Source organism: Odocoileus virginianus, unplaced genomic scaffold (genome assembly GCF_023699985.2).
Source record: "Odocoileus virginianus isolate 20LAN1187 ecotype Illinois unplaced genomic scaffold, Ovbor_1.2 Unplaced_Contig_82, whole genome shotgun sequence".
NCBI classification, from domain to species: Eukaryota; Metazoa; Chordata; class Mammalia; order Artiodactyla; family Cervidae; genus Odocoileus; species Odocoileus virginianus.
This window is the reverse complement of record NW_027224399.1, coordinates 47,230-65,703: the sequence shown is the minus strand read 5'-3', so window position 1 is coordinate 65,703 and position 18,474 is coordinate 47,230. Positions and strand designations below refer to the sequence as shown.

General features: G+C 51.7%; 1 long non-coding RNA gene across 1 annotated transcript; it reads right to left on the bottom strand.

Moving 5' to 3' along the window:
• Positions 1 to 6,191: 6,191 nt before the first annotated feature.
• Positions 6,192 to 9,701, bottom strand: LOC139034250 (uncharacterized). The gene is made up of 2 exons (XR_011486666.1): positions 9,215 to 9,701; positions 6,192 to 7,428 (listed from the first exon to the last, which is right to left on the bottom strand). It is a non-coding gene; the product is annotated as an uncharacterized lncRNA (long non-coding RNA).
• Positions 9,702 to 18,474: the final 8,773 nt, after the last annotated feature.

Below are 18,474 nucleotides of genomic sequence, written 5' to 3'. Positions count from 1 at the left end.
TTAAAATTTTTAAAAGCAGTGATCGGGTGCCTTGAAGTGTCAAGAGGCATGTGAGGCATTCCGTCGAAAGGAGTCGGGGACCTAGGGCTTTCTCTAGGGACTCCACAGGTGGTGCAGACATCCCTTCACCTTGTGAGATGAATGACTACACTGTATTCAAGCCACTGCAACTAAACACGGCCTCCTTTCGAGTCAGGGCTTCTCGGTGTATATGCCCATTGAGGCAGTAATCTCAGGGTCCCTCCCTCATACCTATTGCTGAGAGAAGCCTCCTCTTGAGGGGCTTGTGGAAAGTTGGCCTCACGTCTTGAGTCTAAGCCAGGGAATCAGCTCTCATCTCGAGGCAATTTGGCATAAACGGAGCAGTCCTCGAGTTGCTCTGCTGACTTGGTATTCCTCTGGACTTGGCCCGTTGTTCGCGGGAACATCTGGAGTTGCCTAAAGGAAGTCAAGCCACTGGTCGTGTTTGATGGGGAACGGGGATGGCTCTGGAGTCAAGGCAGGGGAATCGGGCGTCATCTCGAGTTGATTTGGGGCACATGGAGCTCCTTCGCGATGCTGGTGTGACCTCAGGGTCCCTCTCTACTTGTGCCCGTTTTTTTTGCAAATTGTCTCGACATCCTAAAAAGAAGTCGAGGCTCCTGAATTTTTCAGGGGGCTCCAGGAATTGCCCCTGAAAAGCTTTACGGGGGAAATTGGGGCCCTTTCATCTCGCTTGGGGGGGGAAAGTTCATGTTTTTTCTAAAAGTTGCGGGGGGGCCGGGGGTACTTTTCTCGATTTAACGGGGGGGGATACCCCTTCAACCTTGGGTTTTTTTTTAACAAAGTAAGGACTCCTGTTCAATTAAAGGGAAAAGCAGGAGTCTCTTCGACGCTTGGCCCAGAGCAAAAGGTACGCATTCGGGTGAGTCGGGAGACCCAGGGCCCCCTTTCCATTAGCCACGGGGATACTGGGTTTCCCCTGTCAATGTTCAAGAGGAGCCGGGGCCCCGTAAAAAATTTTGAAGCAGTGAGCCTGCGTGCCTCTCGAGGGGGTTTAGGGGCATTTTGAGGAATTCCGTCAAAAAGGAAATTCGGGGCCCTAGGGGTTTTTTTTTTAAAGGACTCCACACGTGGTTTGCAGACACCCCCTTCCCCTTGGGAAAAATTTAAAAGCCCTAGACGTTTTTCAAGCACTAAAAAGGCCCACCCGTTCTCCTTTCGAGTCGGGGCCTTTCTCGGTGTATTTGCCCTTAGGGGGCCGGGGGGGGGAAGCAATCTCGGGGTCCCCCCCCAATACCAAATTGCTGAGAGAACCCCCCCCCTTTTTTGGGGGGTTGTGGAAAGTTGGCCTACATCTTGGGCCCTAAGCCAGGGAAATTCAGCCCCTAAACTCGGGGCAATTGGGGGGGTTACCCGGAAAGTCCCGAGTTTTTTCTGCTGTATTGGTTTTTCCTCTAGACTTGGCCCGTTGTTCCCCGGGGAACCTCGGGAAATTTTGGCCTAAAGGGAGTAAACCTCAGGTGGGGTTTTTTGATGGGGAAGGGGGAATTGCCCCTGGATTAAAAGGGAAGGGGAAGCGGTATTTAAACTGGGTTTGATTGAGGCACATGGAGCTTTTTTCGCGAGGGCTGCTGTGACCTCAGGGTCCCTCTCACTTGTAAACTGTTTTTTTTTGGGGGTTTGTTTCGAATAAAATAAAAGGAAGTCGGGCTCCGGGACATGTTTCAGGGGGCTAAAGGAAATTTTCCCCTGCTTTGCAGTGCGGGGGAACCCGGGCCTCCTCTCGCTTGGAGGGGAAGACTCTTTAAATTTATTCGAGTTTGCGGGGGGGAACCTGGGGCATTATCGCCCTTTACGGGGGGGAAAGGGCCCCTTAAAACCCCCCGTTTTTGGGTTCAACGAAGTCAGGACCCGGGCGAGTTACAAAGGGACCCCTCAGGAGTTTTTTCCCGAGTTTTGGGCCCAGGGCAAAAAGGGACCCCTTCTCGAGGGGGAGTCGGGGCCCCAGGGCCCCCTTTCCAGTACCCCCAAAAAGGATACTGGGATTCCTGTAAATGTTAAGGGGGGGCGGGATCCGTCAAATTAAGGAAGCAGTGCGCTCCGCTTGCCCCTCGAGGTGTCAGAGGCATGTGAGGCTTTCCCATGGGGAAAGGAGTGGGGGCCCTGGGGGCTTACTTGGGGAAACTCCAAGGTGGTGCAGACATCCCTTCACTTTGTGAGATGAAAGACTAGGCTTTTATTAAAAGCAACGGGCAAAGGAAGCTCGCCCTCCTTCCAAAGTCAGGGTTCTGGGTGAAAAATATGCCCATTGAGGGGCCACCAATCTCGGGGTCCTTCACTCACACATTTTCCCTCCCGGAAAAATCCTCCTCTGAGCGGTTTTGGGGAAAGTTGGCCTACTCTTGACTAAGCCAGGGTTTCAGTTCATCCGGGGGAATTTTGGGGGTACAGGGGAGCAGCCCCCGGTTCCCTTTTTTTGTTTGAACTTGGTTTTCCCTCAGCCCTTGGCCCGTTGTTCTGGGGGAAAACCTCGGGAAAGGGCCCCCCAAAAAGGAAGTAAAGCCCCCAGGTCGTTTTTTGATGGGAACGGGGGATGGCTCGGGAGTCAATGCAGGGGAAGCGGTCCTCATTCGAGTTTTTTTTGGGGGGCCCAAAGGAAGTTTCCCGCCCGCGATGCGGGGTGGGGACCTCAGGGTCCCTTCTACTTGTGACAGGGGTTTTTGAGATTGTCTCGAAAATCCTCAAGAAAAAGTCGGAGGCCCCCTGACATTTTTAGGGAGTTCACAAATTGCTCCGATGCGGGGGAAAGGGGAATCGGTCCTAAAACTGGGTTGGGGGGGGGAAGTCTAGGTTTTTTTTGGGTTTTTGGGGCCCGGGGCCCCTGGGGTAAAAATTCTCGACTTACAGCGGGGAGGGGCCCTTAAAAACCTGGGGTTTGATCAACAAAAGCCCAGGACTCCTTTGGGATTTCGAGGGTTTCCTCAGGATTTCTCTTCGGGTTTTGGCGGGGAAAAAGGAAAAAATTTTCGAGGTAAAGTGGGAGCCCCAAAGGGCCCCTTTTCCCGTAGCCACAGGATACGGGTTTCCCTGTCAATGTTAAGAGGAGTCGGGCCCTCCGTCAAATTTTGAAGCAGGGGGCTCTGCGGGCCTTCAAAGGGTGTCAGAGGCAGTGAGGCATTCCGTCGAAAGGAGGGGGGGTACCTAGGGCTTTCTAAGGAAACTCCACAGGTTTTGGCAAACACCCCTTAAACCTTGTAAAAATAAAAGACTAACTGTATTCAAGCCCTGAAAGGGAACCCCGTTCCTTTCGATCGGGGCTTTTGGGGTGTTTACCCCCATTAAAAAGGGGGCAGCAATCTCAGGGTCCCTCCCCATCCCAATTGCTGAGTTAAGCCTCCTCTTGGGGGGTTTTGGGGAAATTTGGGCCCCTACGTCTGGATTCTAAGAGGGAATACTCTATCCAGGCAATTTGGGGTAACACGGAGCAGTCCTCAAGATGTTCGGGCTGAACTTGGTATTCCTTAAAATTTGGCCCGTTGTTCCCCGGGGAACCTCGGGATTTCCAAAAGGGGAAAAGGAAGAAAGCCTCAGGTCGTGTTTGAGGGGAACGGGGGATGGCTCGGTGTAAATTGAAGGGGAAAGGGGGTCCTAAACCCTCAAATTTGTTTGGGGGCCCATGGAGTTTTCAAAACGCGTTTGCGCTGTGACCTCGGGGTCCCCCTCTACTTGTTAAAGGGGTGTTTTTGGGATTTTTTTTTCGACTTTCCATCAAGCAACCCGAGGCTCTTGACATGTTTAAAAGGGTGGCCCCATGGAATTGCCTGCATGCAGTGCGGGGGAATCAGGCCTCTTCGTTTGGGAGGGGGAAAATTTTCCCCCCCCCCCCCATTTTTTTTTTTCCCTCGAGTTCGGGGGGGGACCTGGGAAAACATTCTCGATTTACGCCGGGATGGCCTTCACCCCCCGTTTTTTTGTTCAACAAGTCAGGACTCCTGTCGTGTTATTTAGGGACCACCTCAGGGGGTCCCCTTGGGAGGGTTTGGGCCCCCAAGGGAAAAAGTAAACCCCTTTCGAGGGGGATGGGGGAAAACCCAGGGCCCCCTTTTCCAGTACCCAAAAGGGGATACTGGGATTCCTGTCAATGTTCAAGAGGAGTCAGGCTCCGTCAAATTTTGAAGCAGTGAGCTCTGCGTGCTCTCGAGGTGTCAGAGGCATGTGAGGCATTCCGTCGAAAGGAGTCGGGGACTAGGGCTTTCTCTAGGGACTCCACAGGTGGTGCAGACAACCCTTAACCTTGTGAGTTGAAAGGGTAGACTGTATTCAAGCCACTGCAAGGAAACACGGGCTCCTTTCGAGTCAGGGCTTCTCGCTGTATATGGCCGTTGAAGCAGCAATTTCTGGGTCCCTCCCTCACACCTATTGCTGAGAGAAGCCTCCTCTTGAGGGGCTTGTGGAAAGTTGGCATACGTCTTGAGTCTAAGCCAGGGAATTAGCTCTCATCTCGAGGCAATTTTGGGTACACGGAGCATTCCTCGAGTTGCTCTGCTGAACTTGGTATTCCTCTAGACTTGGCCCGTTTTTCTCGGGGAACCTCTGGAGTTGCCTAAAGGGAGTCAAGCCTCTGGTCGTGTTTGATGGGGAAAGGGGGATGGCTCTGGAGTCAATGCAGGGGAAGCGGGCCTCATCTCGAATTGATTTGGGGCCCATGGAGCTCCTTCGCGATGCTGGTGTGACCTCAGGGTCCCTCTCTACTTGTGACAGAGTTTTTGCGGATTGTCTCGACATCCATCAAGCAAGTCGAGGCTCCTGACATGTTTCATGGGGATCACGGAATTGCTCTGCATGCAGTGCAGGGGAATCGGGCCTCATCTCATTTGGAGGGGGAAGTCTCATTGTTTTACTCGAGTTGCGGCGGGGACCTGGGGTACATTCTCGAGTTATAGCGGGGATGGCCCTTCAACCCTCGTGTTTGTTCAACGAAGTCAGGACTCCTGTCGAGTTACGAGGGACACCTCAGGAGTCTCTTCGAGGCTTGGCAGGGCAAAAGGAACGCTTCTCGAGGTGAGTCGGGAGACCCAGGGTCCCTTTCCAGTTGCCACAGGTATACTGGGATTCCTGTCAATTTTCAAAAGGAGTCAGGCTCCGTCAAATTTTGAAGCAGTGAGCTCTGCGTGCCTCTCGAGGTGTCAGAGGCATGTGAGGCATTCCGTCGAAAGGAGTCGGGGACCTAGGGCTTTCTCTACGGACTTCACAGGTGGTGCAGACATCCCTTCACCTTGTGAGATGAAAGACTACACTGTATTCAAGCCACTGCAAGGAAAACCCGGGCTCCTTTCGAGTCAGGGCTTCTCGGTGTATATGCCCATTGAGGCAGCAAACTCAGGGTCCCTCCCTCATACCTATTGCTGAGAGAATCCTCCTCTTGAGGGGCTTGTGGAAAGTTTGCCTACGTCTTGAGTCTAAGCCAGGGAATCAGCTCTCATCTCGAGGCAATTTGGGTACACGGAGCATTCCTCGAGTTGCTCTGCTGAACTTGGTATTCTTCTAGACTTGGCACGTTTTTCTCGGGGAACCTCTGGAGTTGCCTAAAGGAAGTCAAGCCACTGGTCGTGTTTGATGGGGAACGGGGGATGGCTCTGGAGTCAAGGCAGGGGAATCGGGCCTCATCTCGAGTTGATTTGGGGTACATGGAGCTCCTTCGTGATGCTGGTGTGACCTCAGGGTCCCTCTCTACTTGTGACAGTGTTCTTGCGGATTGTCTCGAGATCCATCAAGCAAGTCGAGGTTCCTGACATGTTTCATGGGGCTCACGGAATTGCTCTGCATGCAGTGCAGGGGAATCGGGCCTCATCTCGCTTGGAGGGGGAAGTCTCATTGTTTTTCTCGAGTTGCGGCGGGGACCTGGTGTACATTCTCGACTTACGGCGGGGATGGCCCTTCAACCCTTGTGTTTGTTCAACGAAGTCAGGACTCCTGTCGTGTTACGAGGGACACATCAGGAGTCTCTTCGAGGCTTGGCAGGGCAAATGGGACGCTTCTCGAGGTGAGTCGGGAGACCCAGGGTCCCTTTCCAGTAGCCACAGGGATACTGGGATTCCTGTCAATGTTCAAGAGGAGTCAGGTGCCGGAGCCTGCCGGCAAACGAACTGGTCGAGAACGCAATTACCAGAGTACCTAAGAAAAATAAGACTCAGAAAGACTTAGAAAGATGGGGTTGAGAGGGACAGAGTCAGCTTGCGTCTGACTCTGCCAACTTTATTGAAGAATACCACACCTATATATATGCTAACAGGAGTTACTAATAGATCAAAGGTTTGCATATGTGCAGAGCTACAGGCACAGATGTTTTCAATTCCTCCAGTTAAGGACAGTAAAGCATCACCTTAGCACCCAACTGAAATCAATAGAACATTAACTAGATAGAAAACAGGCTTCAATCATGACGAGTTTATCAGCAACAGGTGAAAGATCGCTACAGCAATTTCCTTGAGGGAGGTGAGAAAGGCCAACCTGTGCTTTAATAAATCAGGGGTGGCGGGACAGAGAGGGACCTCTTGATCTCTCTCAGAGCCAAGAAGGAGCCTGAGCAGTCAGGCTGGCTCCCCGCATCTCCCCCTTTTCTTTTGACTAATGGCCTTTATATCTCCCTCAAAGGAAATGGCTGTGTTTGCAAATGGGAAAACATCAACAATCTTTTATATATCATTTCAGATAGGCATTGACAAATGCAAGAACCAAAGGTTGTATTCACAAATCCATCAAGTGTTATTTGGGGCTACGCATCTTATACTAGGACTATTTTCCCAGTCTGACCCAGGCCACACAAAGGACTTATTAGTATCAAACGTCACATCTATCACAATTTTACATTTGTAGGAAAGTAACAGTCCCATATGTTTCATCAGGTTTCCTGGGAGTGTTCAGCCTTCAAATGTTGGTATATGAGTCTTTTGCTCCCAGCAAATGTTGGCAGGGGTCAGTAGCTGTCCTTTTTCAGGGGTCATCCAGAAATATTCATCCCAAACTTGATAATAATCACCTTCAAATCGATCAGGAGCACTGGGGGAAAGCTTGATTAATTACTGCACATGCTAATGTAAGAACAATATAGGCCAGAGCAGATCGGGGTTGAGCAGTGTCAGCGGCCATCCTTCTTGCTTGTAAGATGAACTCATGCATCTGCTGAGCTGTCGGGAATGCATTTCTCTGCTGTAGAGACAGCCGACTCATTTGCTGGTTCAGTGATCTTCTCCGTCTGGCGTACCAGCCTTTCCGGGAGCCAGCGCGGTGTTTTGGCATCCTGTGGAAAAACACATACATAACCCCTCCCCCAAATTAACACTGGATCCGGACCATGCCATGAATTGTCTAATGGGTCTTTCCATACATCCATCTGCCAAAGGTGATTAGGTAAGAGTCCATGAGGGTTGACACCTAGATGAGGGACTGGAAGAAATTCAGGACAAACAGAACAAGATTAAACAAATTAAAAGGCTGTAAGAGATATTGAAAACAGAACCACTGAAAGTTCGACTTCTTGAGCGAAGGTATATCCAGTCTGCCAGGAAAAAGAAGTATTATTAACCACAAAAGCAGAAAAACAATCTTTTAATTATTTTATAGGTTGCACGTGGTATCCCAGCAGGTGAGGGCAAGTTGGCCTGGAGTGGTCCCATAACCACCATAGTTTCATTAACTTTGCAAAGGTCTTGTAACAACCTCCACCTGCCGGACTTCTTTTTAATAAGAAATATGGGGGAATTCCAAGGGGAGCTGGATGGCTCAATATGTCCTAATTGCAACTGCTCCTGTATCAATTGCTCAGCTGCAGAAATTTTCTCTTTAGTCAGGGGCCACTGATCAACCCAGACAGGTTCATCAGTTTTCCAACTGATTGGGTCTGCATCGATTACAGGAGAATCAATAGCCCCCGTTAAAAACAACCTAATCCAGATCTAGAAGGTTTAGAAATAGGCATAACTGGTTGGGTAATACCTTGATTATTTCTTAATTATATTTGAAGGTGCATGGGCCATAATTTTAAGTTCCCCCGTGTAGTCTGTGTCAATCACCCCTTTCATAGTCCAACTACTTCTACCAATAATTAGTCCTACAGTTCCTTTTGGTAACGGCCCGAAAACTCCAGTTGGAATGGCTTGCATTCCCATATCAGGCGTTAATATTGTGCAGGTGGTGGCACACAAGTCCAATCCTGTGCTGCCTGGGGTGGTTCCGAAAAGGCTTTTAATGCCGAGTCGATTAGATTTGGCTGAGGCTCGGTCTGAAGTGCCCCATAACATTGCTCTGGGGTCTGAGGCTGGCCCCTCACCCAGTTTCCCGACTGTGGAGGAAGAGGTTTGCCTTCTATATCCATTTTTGATCTACAGTCCCTGGCCCAATGTTTTCCTTTTTTTTTTTTTTTTTTTTTTTTTTTTTGCATCTGGGGCATACATCAGGATTCTTTGTACTATCTAAATTATTTTTCTTAGGACATTGGGCCATACGATGTCCCAGTTGTCCATATGAAAAGCAACTGCTGGGAGGCCCTCCCTTTTTCACACTACCCTTGTTCTTAGTCTGTTGATATAGAACTTCCTTGACAATTTTTCCCTGGATAGCAGCAGCCACAGACAATTCCTGAAGATAGGAAGGGCCAATGTCAGCACAAATTCTTATATAATCTGTTAAACCCTCATACTCAAAAGCCTGCTCTTCTAAATCATCTCGGTCTTCAGGGGAGAGTTCTGAATCAGAATCTTGCTCGAGAACAATAGTCTCATCATTTTTTCTAGGACCTGGAATTATTGGGGAGTCATATATGTGCTCTGCTACCCTCTGAGGAATATTCGAACATTTGGGTGTTATAAGTTTCAAAGCTGTTTCAAGTTTCTTGCTTTCGTGTTCTGGGTTCAAACAAAGTCCATAGGGAATAAGCATCAAGAGGAACCCTATCTGGCCCATGGAGAGTATAAGCAGTTTGAATTTGTTCTCCCACCTTTGCCCAAGTTTCCAAGTTAACAGTTCCTTCCTCCAGGAACCAAGGACAAGTTTCCTCTATCAAAGCAAGAAATCTTTCCAGTTTCCGTTTAGACACCAAAAACTCCTCTAGCTTTTAACATAATTTTTAACATAGAAACAAAGAACTATCTACTACTATTTTGCCCCATGAGTTTTACTCTCAACTATACCCTCTCCACCCGCAATCATCCACAATGCCTGAACTCGCAAATACCTCCCGCGGGAGAACCTTCGGTCTTCGGGTGGCTGTACGCTGGAATCCGTCCACGTCCCTGTTCGGGCGCCACTCTTGCCGGAGCCTGCCGGCAAACGAACTGGTCGAGAACGCAATTACCAGAGTACCTAAGAAAAATAAGACTCAGAAAGACTTAGAAAGATGGGGTTGAGAGGGACAGAGTCAGCTTGCGTCTGACTCTGCCAACTTTATTGAAGAATACCACACCTATATATATGCTAACAGGAGTTACTAATAGATCAAAGGTTTGCATATGTGCAGAGCTACAGGCACAGATGTTTTCAATTCCTCCAGTTAAGGACAGTAAAGCATCACCTTAGCACCCAACTGAAATCAATAGAACATTAACTGGATAGAAAACAGGCTTCAATCATGACGAGTTTATCAGCAACAGGTGAAAGATCGCTACAGCAATTTCCTTGAGGGAGGTGAGAAAGGCCAACCTGTGCTTTAATAAATCAGGGGTGGCGGGAGAGAGAGGGACCTCTTGGTCTCTCTCAGAGCCAAGAAGGAGCCTGAGCAGTCAGGCTGGCTCCCCGCAGTTAGGCTCCGTCAAATTTTGAAGCAGTGAGCTCTGCGTGCCTCTCGACGTGTCAGAGTCATGTGAGGCATTCCGTCGAAAGGAGTCGGGGACCTAGGGCTTTCTCTAGGGACTCCACAGGTGGATGCAGACATCCCTTCACCTTGTGAGATGAAAGACTAGACTGTATTCAAGCCACTGCAAGTAAACCCGGCCTCCTTTCGAGTCAGGGCTTCTCGGTGTATATGCCCATTGAGGCAGCAATCTCAGGGTCCCTCCCTCATACCAATTGCTGAGAGAAGCCTCCTCTTGAGGGGCTTGTGGAAATTTGGCCTACGTCTTGAGTCTAAGCCAGGGAATCAGCTCTCATCTCGAGGCAATTTGGGGTACACGGAGCAGTCCTCGAGTTGCTCTGCTGAACTTGGTATTCCTCTAGACTTGGCCCGTTGTTCTCGGGGACCCTCTGGAGTTGCCTAAAGGGAGTCAAGCCTCAGGTCGTGTTTGATGGGGAACGGGGGATGGCTCTGGAGTCAATGCAGGGGAAGCGCGTGGCCTCATCTCGAGTTGATTTGGGGCCCATGGAGCTCCTTCGCCATGCTGGTGTGACCTCAGGGTCCCTCTCTACTTGTGACAGTGTTTTTGCGGATTGTCTCGAGATCCATCAAGCAAGTCGAGGCTCCTTACATGTTTCATGGGGATCACGGAATTGCTCTGCATGCAGTGCAGGGGAATCGGGCCTCATCTCGCTTGGAGCGGGAAGTCTCATGGTTTTTCTCGAGTTGCGGCAGGACCTGGGGTACATTCTCGACTTACGGCGGGAATGGCCCTTCAACCCTCGTGTTTGTTCAACGAAGTCAGGACTCCTGTCGAGTTACGAGGGACACCTCAGGAGTCTCTTCGAGGCTTGGCAGGGCAAAAGGGACGCTTCTCGAGGTGAGTCGGGAGACCCACGGTCCCTTTCCAGTAGCCACAGGGATACTGGAATTCCTGTCAATGTTCAAGAGGAGTCAGGCTCCGTCAAATTTTGAAGCAGTGAGCTCTGCGTGCCTTCTCGAGATGTCAGAGGCATGTGAGGCATTCCGTCGAAAGGAGTCGGGGACCTAGGGCTTTCTCTAGGGACTCCACAGGTGGTGCAGACATCCCTTCACCTTGTGAAATGAAAGACTAGACTGTATTCAAGCCACTGCAAGGAAACCCGGCCTCCTTTCGAGTCAGGGCTTCTCAGTGTATATGCCCATTGAGGCAGCAATCTCAGGGTCCCTCCCTCATACCTATTGCTGAGAGAAGCCTCCTCTTGAGGGGCTTGTGGAAAGTTGGCCTACGTCTTGAGTCTAAGCCAGGGAATCAGCTCTCATCTCGAGGCAATTTGGGTACACGGAGCATTCCTCGAGTTGTTCTGCTGAACTTGGTATTCCTCTAGACTTGGCACGTTGTTCTCGGGGAACCTCTGGAGTTGCCTAAAGGGAGTCAAGCCTCAGGTCGTGTTTGATGGGGAACGGGGGATGGCTCTGGTGTCAATGCAGGGGAAGCGGGCCTCATCTCGAGTTGACTTGGGGTACATGAAGCTCCTTCGCCATGCTGCTGTGACCTCAGGGTCCTCTCTATTTGTGACAGTGTTCCTGCTGATTATTCCGAGATCCATCAAGCAAGTCGAGGTTCCTGACATGTTTGATGGGGCTCACGGAATTGCTCTGCATGCAGTGCAGGGGAATCGGGCCTCATCTCGCTTGGAGGGGGAAGTCTCATTGTTTTTCTCAAGTTGCGGCGGGGACCTGGGGTACATTCTCGACTTACGGCGGGGATGGCCCTTCAACCCTCGTGTTTGTTCAACGAAGTCAGGACTCCTGTCGAGTTACGAGGACACCTCAGGAGTCTCTTCGAGGCTTGGCAGGGCAAAAGGGACGCTTCTCGAGGTGAGTCGGGAGACCCAGGTTCCCTTTCCAGTAGCCACAGGGATACTGGGATTCCTGTCAATGTTCAAGAGGAGTCAGGCTCCGTTAAATTTTGAAGCAGTGAGCTCTGCGTGCCTCTTGAGGTGTCAGAGGCATGTGAGGCATTCCGTCGAAAGGAGTCGGGGAACTAGGGCTTTCTCTAGGGACTCCACAGGTGGTCAGACATCCCTTCATCTTGTGAGATGAAAGACTAGACTGTATTCAAGCCACTGCAAGGAAACCCGGCCTCCTTTCGAGTCAGGGCTTCTCGGTGTATATGCCCACTGAGGCAGCAATCTCAGGGTCCCTCCCGCATACCAATTGCTGAGAGAAGCCTCCTCTTGAGGGGCTTGTGGAAATTTGGCCTACGTCTTGAGTCTAAGCCAGGGAATTAGCTCTCATCTCGAGGCAATTTGGGGTACACGGAGCAGTCCTCGAGTTGCTCTGCTGAACTTGGTATTCCTCTAGACTTGGCCCGTTGTTCTCGGGGACCCTCTGGAGTTGCCTAAAGGGAGTCAAGCCTCAGGTCGTGTTTGATGGGGAACGGGGGATAGCTCTGGAGTCAATGCAGGGGAAGCGGGCCTCATCTTGAGTTGATTTGGGGCCCATGGAGCTCCTTCGCGATGCTGGTGTGACCTCAGGGTCCCTCTTTACTTGTGACAGTGTTTTTGCGGATTGTCTCGACATCCATCAAGCAAGTCGAGGCTCCTGACATGTTTCAGGGGGCTCACGGAATTACTCCGCATGCACTGCAGCGGAACCGGGCCTCATCTCGCTGAGAGGGGGAAGTCTCATGGTTTTTCTCGAGTTGCGGCGGGGACCTGGGGTACATTCTCGAGTTACGGCGGGAATGGCCCTTCAACCCTCGTGTTTGTTCAGCGAAGTCAGGACTCCTGTCGTGTTACGAGGGACACATCAGGAATCTCTTCGAGGCTTGGCAGGGCAAAAGGGAACCCTCTGTCGTTGAGACTTGGGAACCAGGGTTCCCTTTCCAGGTGCCACAGGGATATTGGGATTCCTGTCAATTTTCAATAGGATTCAGGCATCCGTCACCTTTTGAAGCAGTGAACTCTGCGTGCGCTCGAGGTGTCAAGGCATGTGAGGCATTCCGTCGAAAGGAGTCGGGGACCTAGGGCTTTCTCTAGGGACTCCACAGGTGGGGCAGACATCCCTTCACCTTGTGAAATGAAAGACTAGACTGTATTCAAGCCACTGCAAAGACACCCGGCCTCCTTTCGAGTCAGGGCTTCTCAGTGTATATGCCCATTGAGGCAGCAATCTCAGGGTCCCTCCCTCATACCTATTGCTGAGAGAAGCCTCCTCTTGAGGGGCTTGTGGAAAGTTGGCCTACGTCTTGAGTCTAAGCCAGGGAATCAGCTCTCATCTTGAGGAAATTTGGGTACACGGAGCATTCCTCGAGTTGTTCTGCTGAACTTGGTATTCCTCTAGACTTGGCACGTTGTTCTCGGGAACTTCTGGAGTTGCCTAAAGGGAGTCAAGCCTCAGGTCGTGTTTGATGGGGAACGGGGGATGGCTCTGGAGTCAATGCAGGGGAAGCGGGCCTCATCTCCAGTTGATTTGGGGCCCATGGAGCTTCTTCGCGATGCTGCTGTGACCTCAGGGTCCCCCTCTACTTGTGACAGTGTTTTTGCGGATTGTTTCGACATCCATCAAGCAAGTCGAGGCTCCTGACATGTTTCAGGGGGCTCATGGAATTGCTCTGCATGCAGTGCAGGGAATCGGGCCTCATCTCGCTTGGAGGGGGAAGTCTCAAGGTTTTTCTCGAGTTGCGGCGGGGCCCTGGGGTATATTCTCGACTTACGGCGGGAATGGCCCTTCAACCCTCGTGTTTGTTCAACGAAGTCAGGACTCCTGTCGTGTTACGAGGGACACCTCAGGAGTCTCTTCGAGGCTTGGCAGGGCAAAAGGGACGCTTCTTGAGGTGAGTCGGGAGACCCAGGTTCCCTTTCCAGTAGCCACAGGGATACTGGGATTCCTGTCAATGTTCAAGAGGAGTCAGGCTCCGTCAAATTTTGAAGCAGTGAGCTCTGCGTGCCTCTTGAGGTGTCAGAGGCATGTGAGGCATTCCGTCGAAAGGAGTCGGGGACCTAGAGCTTGTTCTCTAGGGACTCCACAGGTGGTGCAGACATCCCTTCACCTTGTGAGATGAAAAACTAGACTGTATTCAAGCCACTGCAAGGAAACCCGGCCTCCTTTCGAGTCAGGGCTTCTCGGTGTATATGCCATTGAGGCAGCAATCTCAGCGTCCCTCCCTCATACCTATTGCTGACAGAAGCCTCCTCTTGAGGGGCTTGTGGAAAGTTGGCCTACGTCTTGAGTCAAAGTCAGGGAATCAACTCTCATCTCGAGGCAATTTGGGGTACATGAAGCATTCCTCGAGTTGTTCTGCTGAACTTGGTATTCCTCTAGGCTTGGCACATTTTCTCGGGGAACTTCTGGAGTTGCCTAAAGGAAGTCTAGCCACAGTTCCTGTTTGATGGGAAACGGGGGATGGCTCTGGATTCAATTCAGGGGAATCGGGCCTCATCTCGAGTTGATTTGGGGTACATGGAGCTCCTTCGCGTTGCTGGGGTGACTTCAGGGTCCCTGTAGACTGGTGACATGATATTTGCGGACTGTCTTGAAATCCAACAAGCAAGTCGAGGCTCCTTACATGTTTCATGGGGATCACGGAATTGCTCTGCATGCAGTGCAGCGGAATGGGGCCTCATCTCGCTTGGAGGGGGAAGTCTCATTGTTTTTCTCGAGTTGCGGCGGGGATCTGGGGTACATTCTCGAGTTACGGCGGGGATGGCACTTCAACCCTCGTGTTTGTTCACGAAGTCAGGACTCCTGTCGAGTTATGAGGGACACCTCAGGAGTCACTTCGAGGCTTGGCAGGGCAAAAGGGACGCTTCTCGAGGTGAGGCGGGAGACCCAGGGTCCCTTTCCAGTAGCCACAGGGATACTGGGATTCCTGTCAATGTTCAAGAGGAGTCAGGATCCGTCAAATTATGAAGCAGTGAGCTCCGCGTGCCTCTCGAGGTGTCAGAGGCATGTGAGGCATTCCGTCGAAAGGAGTCGGTGACCTAGGGCTTTCTCTAGGGACTCCACAGGGGATTCAGACATCCCTTCACATTGTGAGATGAAAGACTAGACTGTATTCAAGCCACTGCAAGGAAGCTCGGCCTCCTTTCGAGTCAGGGCTTCTCGGTGTATATTCCACTTGAGGCAGCAAACTCAGGGTCCCTCCCTCACACATATTGCTGAGAGAAGCCTCCTCTTGAGGGGCTTGTGGAACGTTGGCATACGTCTTGCGTCTAAGCCAGGGAATCAGCTCTCATCTCGAGGCAATTTGGGGTACACGGAGCATTCCTCGAGTTGCTCTGCTGAACTTGGTATTCCTCTAGACTTGGCACGTTGTTCTCAGGGAACCTCTGGAGTTGCCTAAAGGGAGTCAAGCCTCAGGTCGTGTTTGATGGGGAAATGGGGATGGCTCTGGAGTCAATGCAGGGGAAGCCCGCCTCATCTTGAGTTGATGTGGGGCCCATGAAGGTCCTTCGCGATGCTGGTGTGACCTCAGGGTCCCTCTCTACTTGTGACAGTGTTTTTGCGGGACTGTCTCGACATCCATCAAGCAAGTCGAGGCTCCTGACATGTTTCAGGGGGCTCACGGAATTGCTCTGCATGCAGTGCACGGGAATCGGGCTTCATCTCGCTTGGAGGGGGAAGTCTCATGGTTTTTCTCGAGTTGCGGCGGGGACCTGGGGTACATTCTCGACTTACGGCGGGGATGGCCCTTCAACCCTCGTGTTTGTTCAACGAAGTCAGGACTCCTGACGAGTTACGAGGGACACCTCAGGAGTCTCTTCGAGGCTTGGCAGGGCAAAAGGGACGCTTCTCGAGGTGAGTCGGGAGACCCAGGTTCCCTTTCCAGTAGCCACAAGGATACTGGGATTCCTGTCAATGTTCAAGAGGAGTCAGGCTCCGTCAAATTTTGAAGCGTTGAGCTCTGCGTGCCTCTTGAGGTGTCAGAGGCATGTGAGGCATTCCGTCGAAAGGAGTCGGGGACCTAGGGCTTTCTCTAGGGACTCCACAGTTGGGGCAGACATCCCTTTCACCTTGTGAGATGAAAGACTAGACTGTATTCAAGCCACTGCAAGGAAACCCGGCCTCCTTTCGAGTCAGGGCTTCTCGGTGTATATGCCCATTGAGGCAGTGTATATGCCATTGAGGCAGGGTCCCTCTCAGGGTCCCTCCCTCATACCTATTGCTGAGAGAAGCCTGAGGAGGGGTGGAAAGGTGGCCTACGTCTTGAGTCTAAGCCAGGGAATCAGCTCTCATCTCGAGGCAATTTGGGGTACACGGAGCAGTCCTCGAGTTGCTCTGCTGAACTTGGTACTCCTCTAGACTTGAACTTGTTCTACTCCCTCTGGAGTTGCCTAAAGGGAGTTGCCTAAGCCTCAGGTCGTGTTTGATGGTCGTGTTTGATGGGGAACGGGGGATGGCTCTGGAGTCAATGCAGGGGAAGCGGGCCTCATCTCGAGTTGATTTGGGGCCCATGGAGCTCCTTCGCAATGCTGGTGTGACCTCAGGGTCCCTCTCTACTTGTGACAGTGTTTTTGCGGACTGTCTCGACGACATCCATCTCCTCTTGAGGGGCTTGTGGAAAGGTGGCCTACGTCTTGAGTCTAAGCCAGGGAATCAGCTATCATCTCGAGGCAATTTGGGGTACACGGAGCAGTCCTCGAGTTGCTCTGCTGAACTTGGTACTCCTCTAGACTTGGCCCGTTGTTCTCGGGGAACCTCTGGAGTTGCCTAAAGGGAGTCAAGCCTCTGGAGTGTGGAGATGGGGAACGGGGGATGGCTCTGGAGTCAATGCAGGGGAAGCGGGCCTCATCTCGAGTTGATTTGGGGCCCATGGAGCTCCTTCGCAATGCTGGTGTGACCTCAGGGTCCCTCTCTACTTGTGACAGTGTTTTTGCGGACTGTCTCGTCGACATCCATCAAGCAAGTCGAGGCTCCTGACATGTTTCAGGGGGCTCACGGAATTGCTCTGCATGCAGTGCAGGGGAATTGGGCCTCATCTCGCTTGGAGGGGGCAGCCTCATGGTTTTTCTCGAGTTTCTGCGGGGACCTGGGGTACATTCTCGACTTAAGGCGGGGATGGCCCTTCAACCCTCGTGTTTGTTCAACGAAGTCAGGACTCCTGTTGAGTTACGAGGAACACCTCAGGAGTCTCTTCGAGGCTTGGCAGGGCAAAAGGGACGCTTCTCGAGGTGAGTCGGGAGACCCAGGGTCCCTTTCCAGTAGCCACAGGGATACTGGGTTTCCTGTCAATGTTCAAGAGGAGTCAGGCTCCGTCAAATTTTGAAGCTGTGAGATCTGCACATCTCTCGAGGTGTCAGAGGCATGTGAGGCATTCCGTCGAAAGGAGTCGGGGACATAGGGCTTTCTCTAGGGACTCCACAGGTGGTGCAGACATCCCTTCACCTTTGTGAGATGAAAGAGATGAAAGACTAGACTGTATTCAAGCCACTGCAAGGAAACCCGGCCTCCTTTCAAGTCAGGGCTTCTCGGTGTATATGCCCATTGAGGCAGCAATCTCAGGGTCCCTCCCTCATACCTATTGCTGAGAGAAGCCTCCTCTTGAGGGGCTTGTGGAAAGTTGGCCTACGTCTTGAGTCTAAGCCAGGGAATCAGCTCTCATCTAGAGGCAATTTGGGGTACACGGAGCAGTCCTCGAGTTGCTCTGCTGAACTTGTTATTCCTCTAGACTTGGCCCGTTGTTCTCGGTTAACCTCTGGAGTTGCCTAAAGGGAGTCAAGCCTCAGGTCGTGTTTGATGGGGAACGGGGGATGGCTCTGGAGTCAATGCAGGGGAAGCGGGCCTCATCTCGAGTTGATTTGGGGCCCATGGAGCTCCTTCGCGATGCTGGTGTGACCTCAGTGTCCCTCTGTACTTGTGACAGTGTTTTTGCGGATTGTCTCGACATCCATCAAGCAAGTGGAGGCTCCTGACATGTTTCATGGGGCTCACGGAATTGCTCTGCATGCAGTGCAGGGGAATCGGGCCTCATCTCGCTTGGAGGGGGAAGTCTCATGGTTTTTCTCGAGTTGCGGCGGGGACCTGGGGTATATTCTCGAGTTACAGCGGGGATGGCCCTTCAACACTCTTGTTTGTTCAAGGAAGTCAGGACTCCTGTCGAGTTACGAGGGACACCTCAGGAGACTCTTCGAGGCTTCGCAGGGCAAAAGGGACGCTTCTCGAGGTGAGTCGGGAGACCCAGGGTCCCTTTCCAGTAGCCACAGGGATACTGGGATTCCTGTCAATGTTCAAGAGGACTCAGGCTCCGTCAAATTTTGAAGCAGTGAGCTCTGCGTGCCTCTCGAGGTGTCAGAGGCATGTGAGGCATTCCGTCGAAAGAAGTCGGGGACCTAGGGCTTTCTCTAGGAACTCCACAGGGGTGCAGACATCCCTTCACCTTGTGAGATGAAAGACTAGACTGTATTCAAGCCACTGCAAGGAAACCCGGCCTCCTTTCGAGTCAGGGCTTCTCGGTGTATATGTCCATTGAGGCAGCAATCTCAGGGTCCCTTCCTCATACCTTTTGCTGACAGAATCCTCCTATTGAGGGGCTTGTGGAACGTTTGCCTACGTCTTGAGTCTAAGCCAGGGAATCAGCTCTCATCTCGAGGCAATTTGGGGTACACGGAGCAGTCCTCGAGTTGCTCTGCTGAACTTGGTATTCCTCTAGACTTGGCACGTTGTTCTCGGGGAACCTCTGA